Raw genomic sequence first — 22,175 nt, 5'->3', positions numbered from 1 at the left:
CCAGATGAAACAAATGGTAGCTTCCCTGGATGGCATTCACAGTGCCATGTCAGGCCTACAGAGATCATTCCAAGGTCTTGCCTCCTCACTGACTGCAGCCTCCCACCAATTCCAACCTTGTGACCCAACTCCCACCCTTTCCCCATCCAAATCTGTATTCCCAGCCCTATCCAAAGCACACTGACTCTTTTGCATGCACCTCTCCAACACACATAGGCAGCACATCTACACACATGGCCAGCTTTAGGGCAGTGCGACCGGTGTGGGTGCACCGGGTACTGACCTGAATGGGGGGGTGCTGACCTCAGGGGAGAGCTGTGTTTAGCAATAAACTTTCAAAACATTTGATTTAAAAGCACCTGCTGAAAAGTTCCTTATGTGTCCAGCCTTCAGGAAGCAATTAAAATGACAATATAACTCTTGTGATTAATGTTCTTGTGAGAGAGCAGTAGTGAGGGAATCCGAGGAGGTGGTCATGGGGTGGGGAGGCACCAAAAAAGATTATAGCACAGGGCACCACCAGCGCTAAAGCCGGTCCTGTCTACACATACAAACAAACACATAAAAAACACAGACACACACATACAGACACCACACCTTTCCCTACCACTGCACACATGCCCACAGACACCACACACACCACCACACCCACATTCACAGCCTTCAATGCCACTTCCACAGATACCACTCCACCAGCACACAACCACCACACCAGCAGAAACTGCACCTACCAACACACAAACATCCACAACCACCACCAGCACATCCGAAGGCACCACCACAGCCTATACATCCACACACATTAGACATTACACACACTGTACACAAATGCCTACACTAACCCCCAACAACAGACACCCAGAAAAAAACACAAACCAAAACTTACACCACATACACCAGACCCACAGGCAATTGCATCATCAACAGACCCATGCACATCATCCAGCGCCACTCCCTCTACCTACAAACCCAAACTCCCTGCCAACCACATACCCATTTTCCCATGGAGGACCTTCTATTTGCCGTGGCCCTGACCCCTTTCACATCCCAAGCCACTTCTCCCAAATGTAAACCCACCTCACCTCACCCACACTACAACCCACCCCTTCCAAACCCCAAACCCCCATCCAAACCCACCCCTCCCAAATCCAAACCCACCCCTCTCAAAACCAAGCCCCCCTCCCAAACCCAAAGACCTTCCCCCCCCCAAGAAAGATCAGTGAGGTGCCTGCTCTCTGCCCAATCAATGCCCCTTCCTGAGGAGATTCTAATTGACAGTGCAGATAGGAGGCAAGCTCTGGGCATGCAACTCAGGATTGGGAAACTTTCAAAATGTGCAGTTTTGTGAAAATGTTGTTGTAGAAAACGGTTTTGAGAGAAGTAGTTCAATTTTTTACAAAAGTATATTTTGCTTACAATACCTTTGTCCTGGCATTATTTTGGTAATTGTTACTAATTGTTTGTTGATAATGTAATTTCTGCTTAGGTGTGAGCTATGCACTTACCCTCATTTCTGGCAGTGACAAACACAGGTTTTATTTTTAAAATATTCTGTATGATAGATACATTTGTGTTGTACCTTTGTGAAGGACATGTTATTTTTGGTGCAAACATTCACCATGACACCAAAATTGTACATGTTTCTCCTATTTTGCCTGGAGAATGCATGTGTGTTTATTTTAACATGATTTGCTACTAATATATACATCTCTGACACATATAGAGTTTGAAAATAACATTGGTTGTAAATTCTGTGTACACTCACTTGTAGCATTGCTACGTTATATTGGGTTTATGTCTATTCAAATTAGGTATACTGTTTATGTAAACGTTATGGCAATTTTGATTAAATTATTGCACACACCTGTATGGACACACTTTGATTTGGGATTAATATGACTTTTTGTGTAGGTGCCTATTGCCATAAAGGCAGCTGGTACCAGATTGGTGGGTGATACTAATATATTGAAGTGTGCTTTTTTGTATCAAACAACGACACTACACATATGCACAGCATGTCGTTGTACTAGTGCTTGCTAATATTTTTTAAACATGCACAAGTCCATTGCAAATTTACACCGACAAGTCCAAGGATGACAGGTAATACTGTGACTTATCTTCTGTTCCAGCAACAACAGGGCTGATTTTTGTCTTGGTCCAGGAGCAACAGCAGGACTTGTATGACTGGGTCCATGGCGGCAGGACGTGAGGAAACTTGTAAAAAGGTAAGTTTAGTGCATACATACCTTCCAATCCGCCAACTCATTTGTGGAGGTATGGCTGTCACAGTTACTTCAACGGGAAGCCACATTGTGATTGGCTGGGCGGTAAAAGTGGCTGGGGCCCCCCTGCCAGCTACTTTGCCTATTGCGCCATCAAGTGAAGATTCATGGTGATGACCGCAGCTTGTTGGCGGTCTTATGGGACCACCATCTTCTAAACTGAATGGGTGGACCGCCAAGGCAGTGAACGGGAAATTTAACCTAACCTTCATCAGCCTGGAATAATGGGCTGGCATAAAATGCCCAGAGTTTGCCTGCTGAGGCAAAGCATACCATAGTCGAGGGTTTCCTGATTTGCACAGGTGGTGTGGTATCAAAAGAAACTTGCAAGATGTAATTATGATGGAAGCTCAAGTCACTGTAACTCCAGCAATCCAGCTGATTAGATTTGTATGTCGCCAATGCCTGACAGGTCTCAGTCATCTGTTGGTTTGCCCATGTCCATATTTATTTCTGGGCCAGCTGTAAACCTTTCAAAAAAACCTTCCCAAAACCGATAATGGAAAGAGCGGGGAGAGATGCCAAGTGCATCAGGATGCCCTCTTAACATTAGTATCTTTTGATATAAAAGAACTTACAGATGTGTTATGTGATAAACTCAAATCCCTCTTCGACACTTGTCTCAAACATTTTATGATCGTCTGAGGGCTATTGATACATTACTTAGAAAGTTAGGGGATAAGGGCTCAATCACCAAGGACAATCTACATTAGTTCTAAAGTCCTCACTCCCTGTACCAATGAAGACAGTAGTAATTTCTTTGGCATCCCTTCCGGCTCAGGACAACATTGGGGGAAAGGGATGTCAACCCACTGTCCTGATCTAGGGTTTCTAAACCACTCGGGGAGTGAGCAGGCTATACTGTTGGAGCCAGTCAATGAAGTTGAGTCAACTCACGATAAAGGTGCCCCTGTTATACATCACCTTCTGCTGTGTGCCCTTATATCATCATATTGGAAGATATACCACTATTAGTCACTATAATAATCCTGGTTTTAAAAAAGGGCAATAAAAGGGATCCCCCTTGTTACCACCCAGCAGCCTTTTTGTATGTGGCTGTAAAAATCGTGGGCAGGATCGTTCTGGAGAGGCTACTGCAGTGGTCATCCAAGCCTGACATAATTTCAGGAGCCCAATATGGTTTAAGGACTGACCTGGGGACACTTGAACAGTGCTTGAACCTATATCTCCCTATTTTTAAATACACAATGGCCAAACATAATTCATTTTAAATAGCTTATAGGCCTTTCCTCTGCATTTGAAAGCGTCACTAGGTCCAAGTTGTAGGACATATGGCTGACCTGGGTTTTTTGAAGGTTTGCATCTGTATGCTCTAAAAATAGAGGGGAATTCACAAATCTATTTGAACTACCCCGGGGAGCAGCAAGACTGTGTCCTAGCCCCTTTTATTCCTTTACTGTAATTAGGAAAATTGACAATCATCCCACGTTTGGAAATGTATAATGTAAATGTGTCCCAATAATGATGCTGGGGCAGGTATCTCGGGGTATTGCAACATTAGCTCTGTACAACTGGAGGAAAATCAGGCATGTCCATGCATTTTGGGCACCCCCATGAGTAGCTCCACTTATGCAATGCATGAAGGATTGGGATTAGGGATTATAGAGAATAGCAATAATGATGCTCTTCTATTATTGTGGTTGTCTATATGGCGAAATGAGTATGCAATCCTGAATAAGGAAAAAAGTAAGGATTGTCTCTCTTGTGATTATGGCCACACTATCCCTTCGCTCCGCTAAATAAAAACTACTGCTGAGAGTCTGGATATACCTTCCTTGTTTTCTGCCTGGACAATCTAAATGTCAGTGACAAGCCTTTTCATACCTTTTTAATGTTAGACTTATCGAACTGGAGTGTGTGGAACTTTTAATGTCATCTGTTAAAGACTACTATTATCCAGACTATCTCAGGTCCCAAACCATATCTTAAGTGTGTTAGTCACACATGGGAGCATTTTCTCCTGACCAGGCTTAAAATGAGCTCAATAAAGTGGCAGCTGTGGTTTCATTTGAGTCAATATGATACTGAATCCATATGTTGCTGCCCTGTGAGGAAGGTTCGTTCCAGACCTTGCTTCACTTTTTGTTATTTTGTAAGTTTTATTTGCTCTTTTCCAGGAGATACCTCTTTCCAATTTTAAGGATCTTGGGTTTTGTGAAGTGTAGGCCATCATTAGTGTCCTTAACTCGCGCTTCCTTTTGTAAAGATTTGTGTGAATGTTCGTCTTTACCATAAATGAGCTGTTTGATACTACGGTACCTTGCTTGTAAAGTAGTGCCATTAAGGCTCCATCCTTTACACTTCATCACTGTGCATTTATGCATTTACATGTGACATTACACCGACTGTGTGCTTTAATCGCACTAACGTGTATGGAGATATATTCATGTGTGCACTAGTGTTCAATTGAAATATGCTTCCATGTACTAAGTATTCACGTTTATTTTTAAACTTAAAGTTATAAATGCACATGTAAACATGTGTATCTCTTATTAACGTTTTGCCTTTATTTTTAATGTGTGCACATATAATCATGTATTCAAAGTGTATATCAAATGCTTAGTTACGTTTGCTTGACTGGAAGCCTTATTATGAACTATGATTTTGCTTTGCTAGAGTGTTTTTTCTTTCTTTGCACGAACCTTATCATGAATCTCGTTAGCTAGATAAAGGAGTATTGTATGTATTAAACTCTAGATAGTGATGCTAAAGAGAAGAGATTATCAAGGAGCATGTAGACTAATGGTGAGAAGAAGCCTCATGTTCATAGTGTACCAGAAACAAGAGATGTTCAAGGTTGCAGTAACTATCTAAGTTTTGATGCGATGGGAAACCTAGCTGATGTTGCAAATGCTCCTCAGTAGCAATGAATTGATTAGTTTCTGATGGTGTAGGAAAATATATGAAAGTTGCTGAAGCTTCTATTGCTTCTAACTGGTATCCATACAGTTCATAGTTAGACCGATTCCTTTCAGACGTTGAGGGGTACAGACCTCTCTGCTTTCTTTTATTCTTGCAATTGTGAAGCTTCATGCTACACATGTATTCCCTTTTTTGAAGACTTCTGCTTCCTCAACCTTTCTAACCCCCAAATTAGAGCCCTGCTTAGCTGATTCTACAGCTATCCCATGCTCAAGAGAGAGAATAGAAGTTTCTTTATGGAACACCTAGTCCTCATTCAAAATTTTTGTATTCCTGTGGCTGTGATATTCTGTCCCTTCTTTTGGAATGGTTGTACTTATGAAGCTATTTCAACTCGCCAGCTGTATTGCTGTACCTTTTGAATATCTTTCTGGCGTGGTTACCTACTGGATTGATTCATAACCTGAAATAAATCTTTGTTAACTATGGTAATTGATTCCTGGTCCTTATTGTGGAGTCACATTGGCTTCACAAGATATGACATTATTTTTGATATGTACTCCCTTTTAGTGCTTCATGTCAACTAACAGAGGTGCACATGACCAAAGGGGAAAAATCTTTGACAACTTTACTAAGAGACTGCAGTACACTTCCCTGCACACTCTCACTTGTTTCGTTTGATTTTGCTTCACTGTACGCAGCTTGTTTTTATTTCATTAGTATTGTTGTTGTTGTTCTAAGGGATGTATTCATTACTTTTTAGAGCTTTGTTAATATGTGTTTTTTTAATTCTTTTTTGGGATATTTTTTGAATGATCAAATGAAGAAAGAAATAAAGAGTCCCAACGTGCTAAGTTTTAAACACTGTTGTGTCAACACACAAGTGTGTTGTCCAGTGGATGAGGAAATAGTAAGAGGGATGTCAGAGCAACGTCAGCCGAGACTGACATGGTGCATAGTAAAAAAAATATTGTTCTTTTTAAGCAGACCTCAGCATTAGTCATGTATTCACCCTCTGATTCAGCACAGTCAGTAAGCAGTTGGCCCACTAACCTAGTATTAAAGGAATAAAATATTTGTTGAACATTGCTGATGTTAGTGATCAATAGACTGTACAATGGTGTGAAGGTCTCCCTCTCTTTCTCTTTCTCTCTCTCTCATATGCATGAAGAATTTCTCTCAGCTGCATCTGGTTAATTTGTTTGCTACCTTCAATCACCCATGGTGTAATTTTGTCGTTGGAGTAAGTTTGCATGCAAACCTGTCATGAAGGGTCCAATTCGTCCAGCACCACTGTGAATGCCATCAATGTCCCTGACTCTTTTATTGTTAGTATGGCATCACCATTCAGTTTGAAGGAATTGAGTAATCTGGAACTGCACAAGTCACTGGATTAAGGACTTTGAAACCAACTCTGACACACTGGGCATCAGAAGTGAAGTGATCCTCAAAGGTCTGTTAATGTTCTGTGTACGGCCTGTCACAAGCCGCGTCATTTTTAAATTCAATGAAAATTACTCTGCCACCCATGTATGCCTGAAAAACATGTGTTATTACCAGGAGCTGCTCCTCCTTAAGAACAGAAGAGCATTGCCCCACTACTAAAATACCCGTAGAAAAGCCCCAGAGACTAAAAATAAAATGGTAATCAAGTTAACTTATTGCCATATTATTTTTCATCTACCCGTCCCGAACCGAGTGTCAGGACAGGGCAAGGCCTGCAAAGCGCCAGCAGCAGGGAGGAGGGGTGGGCTGCCTATGCACTTAAGTTTAAATTGCACATGTCACTTTGGCCAACACCTTGTGACACCCAGCTAGACATGCACACATTAAACCTCTCTAACTCAGCTGTGTTAGACAGCTGGGTTGGGAACAAGCACAGGTCTCCACTGCCCTTGGGAATGCCAAGAGAGGTCGCACCCTCCAATCCTGGGGTTTCTTTCATGCTGGATAACAGCATGAGAGCAGCACCAGAATTGGCTGAGTTGGCTGGGGTCCACACCAAAGCCTGGAGAGAAGAAAAACACCGGAGTGAGGAGGACATGCCATGCAGCAAGCTAGAGCAAGGTAAGTGAATGTTTATTTTATTCATTTTGAACATAGACGCCTTAGATTTAGTGCACATGCATGCACCCATTTGCCTGTCAGACCACTCTCCATAGTTGCCAGCCGCCACTGCCTATTACCTATTTATGGATCAAATCTGTTTATTAGTTTAAGATGCAAGAAACACGTTACACAGCTGTGCGCCTACAACCTCACGGGCCGGCAGCGTATAGCATCATCTGTCAAATAGCCCCAAGACGTAGTTCCGGTAGAGAAGGCAATATAGCCGAAGCTTAATACATTCTTGTCTCTCCTGCATCAATTAACCACAAACCAGAATGAACACCATCAAAGTCCGATGGCTAGCCGAAAAGAAAAGAAAGAGAATAGAAAGAAAGGTTGTGTACAACGAGAACAAAATAAAGCAACATAACCCCTCACAGCCATACTCAGCCCTGCGCCGTCCTGCGCCCACCCGAGCCTCACCCCCCATCCATTAGGGTCCACCTCACATGACCCCCCCCCAGGCCCGACTACCTCCACCCCGATCAAGCATCGACAAGCAACCTAAGTACCTTTAAATTTACAGGGCAGGTAAGTTCGTTAAATTCAGCGGATAGAATCTGGATAAAGGGTCTCCACAGCTCAGCTATTTTATCTGCCCTCTGACTGGCCGCTAAAGTTAGTTTCTCCATCGCCAAAATATACCAGAGCTTATAAAGCCAGGAGGTATAGCTCAGTACCCCGTCCGTGCCCCATAGGCCGAGAATCACCTGATGTGCCGCATTGAGGGCAAGGGCAATCTGACGACCATTCAAAGAGCGGAGGGGAAAGGTGAGAGGGTTAGATAAACCCAAAATGGTGTATGTCGGGAGCCTTGGGATCTCTGTGTGAAATACTCTATCTATTTCATCCAAAATGCTGTTCCAATATCTTGTCAGCTTCAGGCAGTGCAACAGCAAGTGAATGAGTGTGTCTGCATTTCCACAACCCCTCCAGCAGAGCCCAGATTTAGTGGGTTCCCACTCTCGGATCCTCGCTGGTGTATAGTACCAAGAAGTAGCTATCTTATAGGCAGTTTCAACCCCTGGTATATGGTGAGCTGTGTGGTGTGCTCTGAAATATATTCCCTCCCACTCCTCCTCCGTCAATTCTCTCTCAATCTCCTTCTCCCATCGCTTCTGCCCCTTCGTCTTGGAGAATGGTATAGCCTTGAGGAGATGCGCATAAATTTCTGATACCAACAGCTTATCATCTTTCTTCCCTATAAGCCATTTCTCAAATGCAGTGAGTGTTCTGGCAACTAGGGGCTTAACCGTTGGCTGTAGTACCCAGTGCCATACCTGGTAATGAGTCAATCTATCTGCTTCCGTTAAACCATAGGTCTCCCGCAGCTGGTCAAAGGGAATAATACCATCTTTGTCAAATAGGCTCCCCACCCTTCTGCAACACCCAGCATGCAGACGCTGAAAGCCCTCTGAATTCAGGCTGGAGCAAACTCTGGGTTCGCTCATACCGGTGTCATGGGGGAAGGGAAAGTTGTCAGGCCGCATCTGAGCGCCACCGCATCCCACACCCCAAAAGTCGCACCAGTGACAGGAGAGGAGTAGAGCCCCGCCGCTCTGTGCCGACGTCGCAAACAGGGTTCCCTCCAGATATAGGACCCAGCAACCGCTTGGTCCATAAAACACCAGCGCTTCTCTGTCAACGGGTGGCTCCACTCCACTAAAAAACGCAGCTGAGCCGCCTGATAATACTTTAACAGACAGGGCACCGCCAACCGCCCCTCCATCTTGGAGCGATACAAAGAGTAGCGGGATATCCATGCGGGTCTCCGGTCCCAGATAAACTTCAAAATCACCGTCTGAAGCGTAGCTAGAGCGTTAGGCGGTGGAGTGAGAGGAAGCGTCTGAAACAGATAGAGTATACGCAGCAAGATAGTCATCTTAATTGCAGCAGCCCTACCGAACCAAGATAGTTTGTGCTTCCCCCACATCTCTAAGTCCCTGAGTACCTCCCTGGAGAGGGCCGCGTAATTCATGCAGGATGTCTTTGCAGCCGTCTTCGCTAAAACAATGCCCAGATTCGGGACGTGTGACGACGCCCAAATAAAGGGAAATTTAGAGCCTAACTCTGCCTCGTGGTCCGGAGGGACCGACAAATTCAAGATCTGTGACTTCTGTGCATTCACTCTGAACCCGGAGACCATGCCAAATGCATGTAAAGCGTCTGTAAGCGCTGGAAGCGAGACCATGGACTCTGCTAGTGTAAGAACCACATCATCCGCATTCAGACTGATAAGGTGGTGTTCACCCGCAAATTTAATGCCTGTAATGTGAGGATCAGCTCGAAGTCTTTGTGCCAAGGGTTCCATATAGAGAGCGAACAGGAGCGGGGAGAGGGGGCACCCCTGTCTCATTCCTCTTCATATCGGGAACGTCAGTGATATAGTTCCGTTAACGCGTACTGCCGCACTGGGCCCGCCGTAGACACATTTGATCCAACTCAGGAGCATCGGCCCCACCCAGAAACGCTCCAACACCCGAAAAAGGTAAGGCCAATGCACTCTGTCGAACACGCCTTCTCCGCGTCGATAGTAAGAAGGAGTGCCTCCCTGCGAGACCTGTGCGTTTTATCTATCAGTTGTAAAATCCGCTTCGTATTATCGCCACACTGTTGATGGGGTAATAAACCCGCCTGATCTGGGTCAATGAGCCCGGGCATGTACGGGTTAAGGCGCTGCGCTAATATGCCCGTAAACAACTTGGCGTCTATGTTGAGGACCAAGATGGGTCGATAAGACCCACACTCCTCCGGGTTCTTCCCTGGCTTAGAGATGACCGTGATAATGGCTTCAAGCATACTAGGAGCAAGAGTTTTGGTCTCTATGAAAGAGTTAAACAGCCGGGTGAGTACCGGGGTGAGCTCCAGACAGACAGTTTTATAGAAAAGCGGACTAAAACCGTCTGGGCCAGGTGACTTCCCAGCCTTCAGGCGCGAGATCGCCGAAATCATCTACTCCAATGAATAGGCTGATCGAGGAGAGCTGCATTCTGCTCCCTGAGTGGCGTGATTACGCAATCAGAGAGGTAGGAAGAGGGGTCGCGGTCAATAGCCAGGTCCTCCATATATAGTTCCCGGTAGAAATCAGCAAAGGCTTCGGTGATTTGCATGTCGGTGTGTGCCTCCCCCAGGGAGGGGGAACGCACCATACGCACACCAGTGGCGTGTCACTGGGCCCTCAATTTCTGAGCCAGGAGCTTCCCACATCTATCGCCCCCTATGTAATACTGGTGCTTAAGTCGCGCCAGCGCATATTCTGCCCTATCCCAGTCCAGTCTCTTCAATTGCAAGCGCATCTTCTCCAGCTCCCTCCAAACTCTTGTAGCTCCCGTATGCTTATGGGAACGCTCCAGTGCCGTTACTCTCCGTTCTAGGGCCTCCCGCCTATCCCACCGGGCCTTGTTTTCTTTAGCCGAGTGTGAAATCACCTCTCCGCGTATGACCACATTAATCGCCTCCCACAATGTCCACACACTAGTTAGTCCATTATCATTCAGATCAAGATAGTTCCTGATCGACTGGCACATAGCGTCTGCCACCTCCCTGGACTGCAGCATCGTGTCCCGAAAGCGCCATCCAGGACCCCAGGCGAGACCAAGATCCATGGGGGCCGTCAAAGTTATGGGAGCATGATCCGCCAGAGCCCTGGGCTTTATCGAAGTCTCCTGAACCTGTGTGCGGAACTCCGATGTAGCTAAGAAGTAGTCTATGCGTGCATAGGTTTTAGAAGCTGCAGAGTAAAATGAGTAATCTCGTAGACCCGGATGGGCTGCCCTCCAAATATCCTCCAAATCACAGTCAGTCAGCCAGCCACTGTAACCCAGCAGAGGTCAAAGCCCCAGTCTGCCCAAACCTATGCCCTGATCTATCCAGATCGTTGTCCATAACAATATTGAAGTCCCCGCCCACAAGTAGGGCCCTATCCGAAGTCGTAAATGTCGGGGAAAGCGCCTGCTTAATGAAAGTTTCTTGTAGAGTGTTTGGTGTGTATATATTGGCAATTGTGAAATGAAAAGAGTCTCTGCGGACTCTTAGAGCCAGATACCTGCCCCTGACCTCGTGAATCTTAGCAATGTCCTCCCCAGAGAAGGACCTCAAAAACAAAATCGCCACCCCACCCTGCTTAGTGGAAGCAGAGGACCAATACTGCAGGGGCAACCACCTAGAACGCATACGATAGGTATCAGTAGCCAGTAAGTGCGTTCCCTGTCTCAAACAAACATGACTCCCAGAGCGCTCCAAGAAAGATAAGACTGCCAGTCTCTTCGAAGGGTTATTAAGGCCTTGGGCATTAAGGCTAATACACTTAAAAATCAGACCCACGGAGGGGGGCGAAAGGCCACGACAACCGGCTTCTACGGTGGGGCCAAGCTTGGGGGCAGCCCCGGATAAGGCAGACAGGAGGTCACATAGCAAGCTCTGACAGAGAGCAGAATGCCTGTAAAGGGGGTACAGCGTAACTAGACAAGAAGGCACAACAGGTGCAGAACAACCAACAATTTAGTCCTCTGTGAAACGTCCACGTCGAGGTAGAGCTCCAAGCCGAGGTCAAGGACATATCGCGGGGCTCGCTCCTGACATCCAGAAGCCCCGCCATCCAGGCTCAGCTCCAGTCCAGTTCACTCCATTCCCGCAGGGCAGTCCACGGGCATCTCCCCAGCCATCAACAACAGTCAGGGCCTATGGGCCAGCACCAGCGGCGACACTATTCAAAACTGCTTGTGCTCGTTCCTTTTACGACGGCCGCGATGGCCGCGACGGCCTCAGCTTCTTCTCTTTTTGCCGCCATCCCAGTCGGCGCTCAGCTGGGCCTCCCCGGGGGATCCCGTCCTCTGCTCCGTCTCCTCCAGACCCAGCACCCGACAAGCCTCTTAGAGCGTCTTTACTTGTCTCATCTGGTCACCCCATTGGAACACCAGTCAAAAGGGGTGACCACAGGTGTAGGACGTGGAGGCAGCCTGGAGGTGATCCGTGATGGGCTTAAACTCTCTGCGCCTCTGCAGAGTCAGCATGGAGAGGTCTTGATAAAGCTGCAGGCTATGCCCCAGAAACTGGATCTGCTGGAAGTTCCGCACCTTCTAGAGTATAGCTTCTTTGACCATAAATCTATGGATGCACGCTAAAATATCAGGGGGGCGCACACCGGCGCCCCCCATCCGGCCCGCTCTGTGGACCCGGTCCAGAGTAATCTTCTGTGTATTCTCAGGGGACAAGAGGGAGCGAAACAACGAAACTGTGACAAGCTCTCTAATGTCATTTCCCTTAGCCCCGTGTGGAACCACTCTAATGCGTATATTATGGCGCCTAGAGCGATTTCCCAAATCTTCGGTCACCATCTGCAACTGTTCCTGATGCTCACGCAAGCGGAGGATTTCCTGTTGGAATTGTTCAACTTCCTCCCCTCTGGAGATCTCATTATTCTCCATACTGGACACTCTTTCCCCAGTGATGTGATATTAGAACGTAGTTCCCGCATCTCCGGAAGACATCTCTTCGAAGCTCCTGCAGGTCTACCCTCAGTGAGCCGAACAGGGAAGTAAGGAAACCTTTTGTAACAGGGGCCTCTCCATCAGCCTCTGCTTTGCCCAGGCTTTCGGGCCCCCGCGCAGACTGCCTGCTCTGCAACAGGTGCAATCATGGCAGCATCTCTCTTACCCACTGGTCCTTCTTAGGTTTGGTAGATGCCATCATCACACTCTCTATGCCCACGTAGCCTCTACGACGGTCCCCGCAGGTGAGCACGCTCTGCAGGATCCCTGTCCCCTTGCCGCGGGCCGAACCGTCCCGCCGAACTCCTTGCGACAATCGCAGTGTCGCCTTTAGCGCCTCCGGGCAAGCCGTGACCAGAGGGGCCAATCGCCACGGGGCCGCCCGGGTCCTCTCAGGGCGTTGCTGTTCGCTTCCACTTTGCAACACCTAGTGCACCTCACAGCACCGTGGGCCAATCAGTCCCGCCGACCACCCCTTATGCTGCCATCGCACAGTGCCCGGAGGGCCACAAGCCTGCTGCGCTGGGAGGCAGTAAAGCAGCCCCGCTCCTTTCTGCCGGCCCCTCCAGGCCTCACGGGCTGCTCCAGCGATAGCTTCCAGGCTCTCTCTGAGCCGAGGGCCCAGGCTGCACACAGTCCACGCATGCCTCCCCCTCCGCCCCTCGGCCCAGTAGCACATGGCCCCCCTATCCATTTTTAATATGTATCCCTGGGAAGGTGGCAGTCCCCGGTTCCCAGGAGGATTTGATTGCCCCCTGTATTTTTATGAAATGTAGCCCTGGGGAGGTGGTGGTCCCCGGGGCTTTTTAGAGCCCCGTGCCCCCCTCATTATTTTTTTTAACTGACCATACCGCTGGACCTGGCTCACCCGGGGCCAAAACTAAAAGCAAGCAGTAGATACCGAGCCTGAATTTTATTATTCACAGAATGTTCACCCTGAAAAAAAAAATGAAGCCAAGTCCCAAAATGGCTTCCAACACTCTCTGGTTGAAGTGTTGGAAGCCAATCAATTCTCTGCACAAGATAGACAGCATTCACCAAGTATTTGTGAATCTAGATATACACATTTGGATTTCCTTTAATATCTTGAAAACTACTGAATGGATTTACACCAACAACAAAAATCGCGCTTTCTGGACCAAAATCTACAGTTCTGTCATATTAAGTGTAATTATGTCGAGCGGTTCGGGCTGTAGGAGTGTCTAATATCTCTATGGGAATTTCTACGGGAAACACACTTCTTTTGAGCCCCTTTTTCTCAGCCCCCCTTTGACGGATCACCCCAAAACCTTCCAGGCACAACAAGACCCAACATGACAGTTTAGGTAACATATACATATTCATTAAAAAAGGGTTAAATTAGAGTTATAACTAGGTTAAAATTTCAGTGACAATGTAACATTTTGAACTTAAAAAACACCAAAATTCACCAGTTATAGTTATCTCCAGTAAGCATAGCTTGTGGAGTAAAGTAACTATTATTGGTGCACCAACCATGCACATTATTGCTATCAGTGATGTAATTTCAGATGTTGTGGTGATGTTATCAATGATGTCATACAACACAGCATGAGTAATGTGAAATAGGAAGTATTTAGCAGTGTATGGCAAAGGCGAGAGTTATAGTTACTTTACTGCACAAATTGTAGTTACTTGAGATAAATAAAACTTGTTAATTTCAGTGTTTTTGTTTAATTTATAACAATATGTTTTAACTGATCTCTAACCCAACTATAACGTCCCCTCAATCTTTTTTTCAGTGAATTTTTTAGTTTTTTTTACAGAAACTAAGATATAATTACGATTCCTAATCATAACATTACTTTAACCTTTGTTTTTTCCAGTGAATTTCTAGAGGTGTTTTCACTTAAAGTAATATTTTATTACGATACACAAAGCCAACCCCATTCTGCAACCGCCTCTGATTTGTGCAGCAAGGGGTTGGCTGCAGGGCCTGGCTTGCGACCATGTCCCACAGCCAACCACCAGCAGGCAGCGCACCACCCAGTCCACACTGACAGCCAACTCAACTGTATGCCACATGAAGCCTTTGACCATGCATGGCATGGGGTTGGATGCAGGGTCTGTCCAATCCCCACCACGCACCACAATAAAAAAAATATATATTGTTTTCCTCCCACAGTTGTCCTGCGAAAGAAGAACCTGCAGGACTCCCATGGGAGTCCAGGGGACCTTGATGGCGCCAGTGAGATGCCCGAGTGATCACAAAACCTCCCCCCATTTTTTTTTTACATTTTGGTCCCCTTCATGGTCCACTGGGCAGGGTACCTCTACCCTGCCCCTGTATTATTTCTTTTTTTTATTTTCAGGGCACAGGGACTGAGTCCCCGTGTCCTGAAATTTGCGGCCACAACATTTCTCTTCATGTTGCAGCAAGTGAGTCAGAGTGTCCGATGGCTCAATTTTTTTATTTGTGTGACTGAGATTCTCACAAGACTCATGTGAACCTAACCATCCAGATATTCAAACCCTCATTTCTCAAAAACTATTGATCAGATTTACACCAAATCGCGAAGACACGCTTTCTGGTGGAAGATCTACCATCCTGGCAAATTTGGTGTAATTCCGCTCAGCCACTTTTTCTGTAGCCCTTTTCAAAAAGATTTATTCAAAATGCATGTTGATATTGCTTTTTGGAACCCTCCCCTTTTTCTCGGTCTTTGCTTGAAGGATCGTCTCAAAATGTTCCGTGAAGAAACTAAGCAAAACAAGCACGTTTTTGGAAAGTGTTGTGAAGATTTGTCAAATGGCACCAAAGTTACTAGGTATTAGCAACTGAAAACGGTATATCCTATGGAAACACCATCCTAACTATAACAACAGCATGGTGACTGCCACTCTGTAATATATATATATATATATATATATATATATATATATATATATACACACACACACACATATGTATTCACTGAAAAAACAAAGGTTTCAGGGAAGTTAGTTAGGAAATAAAAGTTTAAAAAACATAGACATTCAATTAAAAAGGTTACAGGGCTGTTATAGTTAGGTTCTGAATTTACTCACACAAAACTATAGAAATTAAGCAGTTATAGTTAGAGTTATTTCAAGTAACTATAACTCGTGCCCTAAGGTAACTATAACTCACACCCCTACTATAAACAGTTTTTTGTTCAATAATTTGCCTGCTAATGTTTCATTGGTATTTTATTGACATTATAAAAGTTGTCATGAGTGCTGTAATATCTGGGTTAATTAGCGCTGCTGTCTTCCTATGGGTTTGTGCAACTAAATTCAGATCCTAACTATAACCTCATTTTAACCTTAGTTTTTTTTAGTGAATTTCTATGTTTTTTAAATGTAAAGTCATTTTTAGTTACTAAATGTTAATCCAGTCTTGTGCAGTGTGCAGTGGGGATTGGCCACAGGGCCTGGCCTGTGGCCAAGCCCTGCAGCCAAACCCCTATAGCCACCCATCCCGTGCTGTGCTCGGCTTTGGCAATGCATTGTGGGGGTTGGCCACAGGGCCTGGCCTGTGGGTGTGACAGTGGCTGTCTGGGTGTCAGAGTGTGTGTGAGGGTCTATGTGGGAGTGAGAGTGAGTGTAAGAGTAAGTGTGAAAGAGGGTCTCTGGGTGTGAGTAGATGTGAGATTGTATCTGTGAGTGGGTATGTGAGTGTCTGTGTTGGTCTGTAAGTGGGTGAGTGAGAGTCTGAGTGGGTCTGTGAGTGAATGTCTGAGTGGGTCTGTGAGTGGGTGCATGAGTGTCCAAGTGGATGTGTGAGTAAGTGTGTGAGAGTTTGAGTGGGTATGTGAGTGGGTGCTTGAGTGTCAGAGTGGATCTGTGAGTAAGTGCATGAGTCTCTGGGTGGGTTTGTGAGTGGGTGAATGAGTCGCTGAGTGGGTGTGTGAGTGGGTGCATGAGTCTCTGTGTGGGTCTGTGAGTGTGTGTGTGAGTGTCAAAGTGGATCTGTGGGTGTCTGAGTAGGTTTATGAGTGGTTACATAAGTGTCTGGATGCATCTGTGAGTAAGCGCATGAGTTTCTGACTGGGTCTGTGAGCGAGTGCATGATTCTCTGAATTGGTCTGTTAGTGGGTGCATGAGCATAAGTGAATGTGTAAGTAGGTGCATGCATGTCTGAGGGGGTCTGTGAATGGGTGTGTTAATGTCTGAGTGGATCTGTGAATGAGTGCATGAATGTTTAAGTTTGTTGGTGGGTGTGTGAAGGTGTGAGTGGGTGTGTGAGTGTCTGTGTGGGTGAATCAGTAGCTGTTTGAGTGACTCGGCCACAAAGGAACCTCCCCTGCCCTTTATCCAACAAGAGTCTACAGTTTTGCATATTCCTCGGTATCAAGTATGCAACACCAAAATCAGCGGCAAACGCACTGGGGGGCCCTTTGGTAAGCTGTCCATCATACTTGCAAAGTATGGAAAGACCTTTGCTTACTACTTAGGTAGACAGTCGGGCAAAGTGGGAGGAACTTCCAGGTGATTTGAACATTTTCATACTTGTACCAGTCTAAAGAGAGAACCATGAACTCTGTGCTTGCCAGGAGAGGAGAAGAAATAAATGGAGGAGTGGCCCCTGTGCCAATTGTGGCCCTGGGAATCCTATCACCTGGAGCCCAGCCATGAACAAATGGAGGATGGGAGCCATGCAGCCCCCTCCACCTGGCTGATTTTGGCCCCAGGGAACCCACCCTCCAGGGCCCAGCCTTCATTTAATAGGGGCACCCCTCCCAGGGCTGATTTTGGACCCAGGGACCCCATCCCTCGGGGTTCAGCCATGTCTTCTGGGTGGGCACCCAGTGTGCAATGGGACCGAGGGGGAGCCTCCTGTGGGAGCCGACATTGCTCTCACACTCAGAGAGCTGCTAAACATGCAGCTCCCTGTGTGCAAAAGCAATCGCTTCATCTGGTTCTCTCCTTGTATCATTGCAGGCAGGGAAAGAGATTAAACCTCCACTTCGAGCCGACGAGAGCACTTTGACAACTCTCCCCCACTGAAAGTGGAGTGTTGCTCTGACTTGGCGGGAGCTGTGAAAGCTCTGGCCAAGTCAAAACAAACAGCTATATCATAGCAAAGCAGGATCTGGCCATGGTGGTTGGGGGACCCCAGGGTCATTATGGGCTCCAATATTTGACCTAAGCCCAGGGAGGTGGTGATCTTCGGTGCTGGGGGTCCCCAACGGACCCCCTTCATCATGTTATTTCAGCCCTGGGGAGGTGGCGGTCCACAGGCCTGTGGGGGGACCACGTGGGCCCCCTGCATTAATTTTTATATTTAGCACTGGGGAGGTGGGGGTCCACAGGGTTATGGGAGAGGCTGTACAGGCTCTCCCATTAAAAATTACTGTTTTGGCCCGGGAAGGTGGTAATCCCTGGGGCGCCAGGGGCCACAAGCCCCCCACAAACGTATTTTAATGTGCCCCATGGAGGTGGTAGTCCCTTGGGCTTTGAAAAGCCCTAAAAGGGGGGCCCTATGCCCCTCCATCCTTTTTTTCACCCGACAATGGCCTTGGGACCTGGTCCACCCAGGGGCAAATAAAAGGAATAGCTTTGTAGCCCTGGTGAGGTCATTTGAGGACCCCAGCACCAAGGCTAGGGGCTAAGGTTGTCCCTACCCTGGCCCCTTTTCTTTTTTTAAATCTTTTTTTGTATGACTTGGCTGAGGCCGAGTCCCAAGATGGTTGTCAACACTTCCTTGTTGATGTGTAGGCAGCCAGTCAGATATGAGCACGAGAACTCTTGGATTCACGGAGGAGCCACGTCCCTATTCAGAGTTAAAACAAGATATATATTTATATATATATATGTATCTAGGCACCGGGATACTCCACGGATCCAACTGTCTCCATGTAGATATCTCATTGACTTTAACAAGGAAGTGTTGGCAGTCATCTTAGGACCCAGCTTCAGCTGAGTCCCAGTAAAAAAGAATTAAAAAAAGAAAATGGGTCAGGGTAGGATACCTTGACCACTTAGCTATGGTGCTGGGATCAAAAGTATTTTTTTTAGAAGTCTGAACAATCTGAATATGGATCAGTGGATTTTTCTGATGTTTTAAAAAAAAGTGGTATCCCACCCTTTCCAAAATCTAAATGCGGGGGTACATGGCAGTCCCCCTGCAGGCCCAGGGACTGCCACCTCCCTGGGACAGATTGGCCAAATAAGTACAGGAGCTACCTGGCCCCACCGCAGTTCCCAGGACCACCACCTCCCTGGATCAGATTGTCAAAAGGAAATTCAGGGAGGCCACCCATCCCCCCACAGCCCCTTGGACTGCTGCCTCCTGGGGCTAAATTTAAATAAGATAGGGAGCCCAATTCAGATCCACGGCCCCAGGGACCACCAATTCCACTAGGCTGTATACAACATTTGAGGGAGGCTCCATGGCCCCCCTCAATGAGCCAATAGGTGCCCTGGGGGCCACCACCCCCCAGGGCTGGCTCCTGCTATGTCCCAGAGTGCCACCCCGGGACATAGCTGTTTGCTGTGACTGCGTATGTGAAATTTCAGATTTACTACATGAACAGACTTATTTATGGTCATATGCTAATGGAGATCTATAAACAAATAAATAACAAATAGAATATATCTTCATCTACATAACCTTTCTTTGCATGCTCTCTGCCTCAAAACATAACTGGACCAACAAGACAAACAAAAACCATCTTTCTTATGTACTCCTGTGCAACAAAATGGAAATGTGATCTAGCAGTGAGCTGCACAAACTACTATATGGAGGAAATGATAATTGGCCATTAGGAAAAAAAATCTTAATTTTTATAACAAGAATGATTCACTCTCATACACTTTGGGCTTCATATGTAGCACAATCCTACTAAAAGTAGCAAGGAAGCACAGAAAATGAACTAGACTGCATATGCAAAGTTTCAGAATTACTACATCAACAACTAAGAGACACATTTATGGTCACATGATTATGTAAACCAGTAAACACATACATGAGAATTACAATAGATAGAAAGAAATCACATTAAATCTGATTGCCACTCTGTATTTATAGTTAGCATTCCCAAATACAGTAATTCCTCAGATATTACCTTCCTTATAACTTTCCACCCATGTGATGAATCACCACAAAACTTTCCAGACTTATAGCATTTTCTACTTTTTGAGATGATGTAAATGTTTGTGGTGAATCGTTAAGGGGTACAAAGGTAAAGGGAGTCCCAAAATGATTTTTTCCACTAATGCATTTTCCATGGTCTATTGTATTTGATGTAGCGCAAAAACGGCTGAATGGATTTACATGGCAGGATTATACCTTATGTTACCTAGATGATGCTTTTTGGGTACTGCAACTAAGTAGGGTAAGTAGTTTTTAAGTTATAATGCATTTAACCTTAGTGACATACGTCACTGCAGTACTTGCGCTGAATTTCAATACATTTTGTGAAACTACCACAGTAAAGGCTGTAAACTAAAAAAATATTCTGACCTATTACCACTTTGGTAGTAGGTAGGGACCTGCTACTTACCAATATCTATGGTCATAATACTGAACCCAGCCAAATTGTAGAAAAAACAATATGGCTGCCTTTTCATTCTCAAAACTACAGCCATTACCCAATTATATACCGGCGTGGCCCAAAATATAACTAAGGCCTAGCTGTATCATTAAATTGTGGTAGCCTTGCATCACTCGTGGTGTCGCATGTGCAATTTAATACTTAAGTCCGATTTACAAAGAAATGTAAGGCTGCCATAGTGGCCTGTGTTGATTGGTAAATCTGAAGAAACGCAAGGCACTGCAATTCGCTGTTTTGCGTTACTCTTCACACCATAATCTAACTTGCTGTTAAATTTCACATACCTCTGTATCCCATGCCACTGTAGCCACTCCACTATGTGCTATCCTACTCTATGCCACTCCACGCCTCTCCAATATACATGACTCTATTTTGTGCCACTCCACTCTATACTAATACACTGTACGCATTGCCACTGTACACCACTCCAGTCTATGCCACTCCAGTGTACACCACTCCAATGGATGTAACTACATTATATGCTATTCCACACTACACCATTCTAATGTATACCATCTTCACTCTATTCTACTGTATGCCCCTCCATTCTAAAACACTCCACAGTATGCTATTCCACTCTATGCCACTCCAGTGTATGGCACTCCACTCTACATCACTTAATTCTACACTTTTCATTTGGACCCCACTCCAATGTACGCCACTCCACTGTATGCTATTGCACTCTACCCCATGTCACTGTACGCCACTTCAATCTATACACCTCCATTATAGGCCACTCTACTGTATGCTGCTCCGCTGGACTCTACTTCAGTATATGCTATTCCAGTCAATGCCATTCCACTGTATGACACTTTTCTCGTGCTATTCTACGGTGTGCAAATCCACTGTACGCTACTCCATTCTATGTCGCTCCAGTGTACGGCACTCCACTCTACGCCCCTTCATTCTGCGCTATTTGATTGGACCCCACTCCAATGTACGCCACTTCACTGTATGCTATTACACTCTATTCAATGCACATTATTTCAGTCTACACCACTCCATTATAAGTGACTCCACTAAACACTTCTCCACTATACACTATTATACTCTATGACACTCCACTGCACAACACTCAGCTCTACACCACTCTATTCTACTCTATTACACTTCACACAACTACACTTGACGCCGGTCCACTGTATGCTATTACACTGTATGCAACTCCACTCTATACCTCTTCAGTGTACGCCACTTCACTGTATGCCTCTCTGCTATAGGTTTCTTCAGTATATGCTATTCCAATCTATGCCATTCCACTGTATGCCACTCCATCCTATGCTATTCCACTGTATGTTTTCCCACTCTACGCCACTCTAGCATATGCTACTCCACTCTACCCCACTCGATTCTATGCTATTTCATTGGGCACCACTCCACTGTATGTTTTGCACTGTACCCAATTCCAGCATATGCGACTCCACTCTAAACCACTTCACTGTACACCACTGCACTGTATGCTACTTCACTATATGCTACTCCACTCTATGTCACTCCAGTGTACAGCACTCCATTCTATACTAGTCCATGGGATGCCACTCCACTATAAGCTATTTCACTCTACCCCAATCCACTGTATACTACTCCAGTCTACACCACTCCACTGTATGTCACTCCACTCCACACTATTCTGATCCAAGCTATTCCACTCTATACAATTCTGCTTTATGCCACTCCACTGTACTCCACGCTATGCCATTCCACTTTACGCCAGTGCATTCTACGCTATTACACTGTACAAAAACTTCAATCTCTTAATTTCTACTGTATAGTATTCCACTCTACCCCACTCCACTGTTCACAACTGTACTGTATGTTATTATTCTCTACCCCACCTCACAATACACCACCTCAGTATAACCCACTTCACCATACTC

This window comes from Pleurodeles waltl, chromosome 11 (genome assembly GCF_031143425.1).
Source record: "Pleurodeles waltl isolate 20211129_DDA chromosome 11, aPleWal1.hap1.20221129, whole genome shotgun sequence".
In the NCBI taxonomy this organism is placed as follows: domain Eukaryota; kingdom Metazoa; phylum Chordata; class Amphibia; order Caudata; family Salamandridae; genus Pleurodeles; species Pleurodeles waltl.
This window is presented reverse-complemented; position numbering follows the sequence as displayed.